A 4,645-nucleotide genomic window follows, 5' to 3' on the forward strand; every position below is an offset into this window, starting at 1 on the left:
ATTCGGATAAAATGTTACCTGGAACGTGTGGTTTCCAAATACGAACAATTACCAACAGAAGATTAAGTGAAGTATTCACTCATCATAGGAAATGTGATTTGATATTTCAACTGGACTTTCTCTGACATCATCATACGACATTTCCGCTAATTGTCAAAGAGTGAGTATACCTTAAAATACGTTAAAATATAGTGCTATACGTAAGCTAGCAAATGTAACTGATGATAGTTTAATACAACACAGATTAATGAGTCAGAATTTTTAGTGTATTGATCTAAATGACAAAGACACCTCCAGAATTAAGATATCTAAAAGATAAAGAAGTTAACATGGATAGATGGCGCCTAAAAAAAGATGAAGGAGGATCTCAGAGAAGGTGCTAGAAAGCGTAAGAGAAAGGAGTCAGATGCCAGAATTAAGACAGGAGACTGAATTCGGATTTCAGAAGAAGCTGCTGCTTGACTGGTTAGCTTAACGTCAGCCCTATAATTATAACGTATCCGTCTGTCATTGATTATAATCCAATATCCAGCGTTTGACGTGTGAATATGTTATGAACAACACTACTAAAAGTGTTATCTGATAAATGTTGAATGAAAATAGTTGTGTTATTCGCTTGAATTTACTATTGACAACGTGTTTGTTGTTGACTGCAAGGTGGGGTCCATTGGGGGTATTCGTTCTAAGTGTGAAAATATGATGGTACTGGTGCTACTGAGAGAATAACGACCGTGATGATAAACATAAACTTCATAATAAACACATAGACTCATGTTGAATGGTAAACAATATATATTAATGTGTACAGACAAAGTATCAATTTCCTGTGCATTTCTGCACAATGAGATTTTTCTTTTTCTATTGTAATTACCCCCTTTGGGGGCCTATTAGTTTAGTGCCCGCGATTGACATAGACAATTCTGGTACGACAAGCCAAAACAAATGAATTACTAAGATTGACCGTTAGCAGAAAGGCGCAACACAAGTGTCATACATAAGACATGTGCGTTTGTTTACACTTTCCTCGTCATCCATTTTCTCTTTGCTACGGAAGTAAATGACTTCGACACATGACAAGCCATGTGACCCTCTCGACTTTCTTCGTAATAAACCGAGTGTGAACATAATATAAATAATAGTCAAGATAAACAATGTTCCGACGCCGAAAAAATGTACAAAAACAACAAATTTGACGTTATAGGCGCGTGTATCGCTTTATTATGGATATATTTTATTATTCATAGCCGAATTCTCCATTTTCCGATGTTGAAATCTAAGGCAATAGTCTCTTTAACATTTGAATAAAGCGAGTTTCTTAACAGCACAGTATTACATATTATGAACATGTCTTTCATTTTGGTATAAATTGGATTAACATTATAATACCTTGGTTATAAACTTGTCCAAAAACTAAAACAGATTTGTATTACAAGTATAGAAATAGTGGATTCATCAACAATACAGTGTGTACATAAAGGACATTACATTTCCTCGCGAGGAACGTTATGCCATCCACTTGTCTCTGTAGAATGTTTGTGGTTCTAAATTTACATAAAGATATTTTATTCCGATTACGATGTTGATTCATCATTATTTTACTGATATTTATAAGAATAGTATTATCCGCGGGAGGAAGTTTCAACATCATGATATCCTGTTTTAATAAATTGATCTTGCAGCCTTTGCTTAAAATTGAATTTGAATCTCTTATAATCGTGGTAGATGACTGGAATACCCATACGTCATTGAAACTAGTTCCATTTAATATGTTTTTGATATACTATAACCATTTAGAACTGTAAACAGAACCCTGGTGCAGTTTATACATTAATTTATTCAGTGACATAGATAAGTTCGCTCAATCCGATATCATTTTATGACAAAACATTGTCCGTCTTATTTCAATTTCCAGTGGGTATCTTCCCAACTCCCCGTAAACTATATAATTAGGTGTACTACTACGAACATATAAAAACCGTTTACAATACTGTAAATTCATATCTTTATAGTATAATTACTCTCGTAACCCAATATCGCACATGTTTGTAATAAAATTGGCATCACAAGTACACCAAGCAATGTCTACAGAAGATCTATGATATATACTTATCGTGGTATACCGAGTTACAGTTCAATGGTCTTGACTTTTGATAAAACACCATTAAACAATGCAATATATGTATAACTCTCCTGTATCACTACAATATCGTTACTGAACATAAAGTCAAACATTTCATCTACTTTTTCTTATAATCTTCGTTTGTTGTGTATTTACTGAAACTTTCCATTCCTCAAAATAATTTTGAAATTTATTCAGAGCGTTTTGTAAACCAGCTGTTACAGCCGTATGTACAGAATCGTCAGCATATACTAAAACGAAATTTTAAAAACAAATATTCATACACGTCACTCATAAATGGAACATTGCGTTAAGTACGAAAATCCTCTAAATTCTTAAGAAAGATTGAAAATAGAAAATTCCTAAACCTACCATACAACCGGAGAAGTTTGACATGTAATTACGTACTATTTGGTGTTAGGATATTAATTATGAAAATTACAGAATATGTCTCCACACTTTATATATCTATTGATGGAGATCAAAGTCTCTGTTACGTGTAGATGACAACAGAAAAAAATACAATCAGACAAACAAAACCAATAAACTCCATGGTGTCATATTTACAAAAGGAAAACCGTTCAGATATGCATGCACTCTTCGGTAAATAAGATGAAGTGTTTGGATATGTGTGCTTTCATCTCTAACAGAGAATAAATACTTGATTGTGTGTTTTCATCTTTAAGGCAGAAATTAGTTTTTTTTAATATATATGTATATATATAAGGAAAGTACAACAAAATCTATCACAAAATAGGAACGAGAATGTTGAAAAACAATGACTTAGAATTAGTGGTATAATGTAAAGGAATGTAAAACATAAGACAATGATGACAAGATGTGTGGAAACCATATTGCCAGATCGACAAGACTTACCGTGCCACCTGTATAGACCTTCGAAGTGATGTAACTAGTTTTTTCTCGATGTCATTCCTATATTTATATCAATAACACGCATCAGTGAATTTCAAATGTAACAGAACGCCCTCTAGCTAAAGTCAATGATATCTTTTAGGGGTCGCCGTAGTTGTAAGTAAAGTTCTCAGTTAAAGTGCTAAACGAAGTGAATATGCATAAGTTTGCATTTGCATCGTCAGTTAAATATGTTTAACGTATCTATTATGTTAACGTCTTTTATAGAAAATGAATTCTTCAATTGGGCAGATTTAACTGCACCTTTCATATCAGATATGTCTCCTAACATAACGCTGTTTCATTACTGCTGACTGTAATAACTTCAGGACAATACATACTCTTCTTATATCCATTCGTTCCTTTAGCAACAATTAATATTCAGTAGACAAACTAAATAAAGAACATCAAACAAAACGAAAATGTAAAATATCTTCCAAATATAGTAGACAATGGCTGTTTTACACATCACATATACATCTGTACAGTGACATATGCCTTTTAGGTAATGTATTTTTGTGGCTATAAATAGCTTAATAATGGGGATCTTAAACGTGAAACCCTATAATTATACTTTATGTAGACGGGGTTATTGTAGTTCAATCAAACATATATCGACGTAAAGAGTCCATTGACTGCCGACAATATTTACCTAAATATCACTGATATTGACAGTGTCTATTATTAATATAAATCTCCTCCCTATCGAAAAATCTAGTTTTAACCTAAAGGGCTACTATGGATTGAATCGTTTTAGGGTAGATGATAAAAATAGCCAAGGTCCTAGGGCCTGTTCGGTTACCAGAGTTCTATAACAGTCTCTTTCGTTGTTCTACCATATGGCATAGAAAGCAGCTTGTTTACAACACAAAAATCTTGAACACTGAATAAGTAATGTAAATATTAAGTACACGTAACATTAATCCTATCTTAATACTCATAACAAAGCAAGAATTACATCTATCGGAAATTAAATGAATTATGTTGAAAACTGTTTCCGCTATGAACTCGAGAAAACATAATGGCCGTCCCCGGAGTCACGTCAGAAACGGAGACGGGCCAATCCATCTACTCCATCGGGGCTTTGAAGAATACGATTTTGGATATCTATGTCAATTAGAACCAAGCTGTCTTTGGATTTAGCTTTACTCAATGTGTACACACTACCAAAATTACATCCTGTATAAATACGTCAACCGTGTTTGAATTGTTTAACAGTAGTTTAAGTCTCCAGAGGTTGCGGGGATTGGCTAATTTGCGTTTTTTGTAGAACCAAGCTGTCCTTGGATTTAGCTTTACTCAGTAAGCTAGTAACCCATTTAGAGACCCATACCCGAGTCTGTGCAAATAGTAATCTCCAATCTAGTTAAGAAATATTATTTCGGAACAATATGAAGCCTCGGTATTGTCGACTTCAACATGATCTTGTGCATACAAAATTTAGAGAAAAATATCTGTTAAAGCTTCATAAAGGTCTTGATATTGGCATAAGTTGGAAAAAAAGTTACAATTGGGCACATCACAAAGTGTTCACTGCTGCCCCAGATTGAAGCGACTCGCCATGGGGGTCATAAATTCTCATTGGTAGTGACATTTAATTTAATTGACAATAGT

The sequence above is a fragment of the Ylistrum balloti genome, unplaced genomic scaffold (assembly GCF_031769215.1).
Source record: "Ylistrum balloti isolate Yb309-2 unplaced genomic scaffold, AGI_CSIRO_Ybal_v1 Utg370312, whole genome shotgun sequence".
Classification (NCBI taxonomy): Eukaryota; Metazoa; Mollusca; class Bivalvia; order Pectinida; family Pectinidae; genus Ylistrum; species Ylistrum balloti.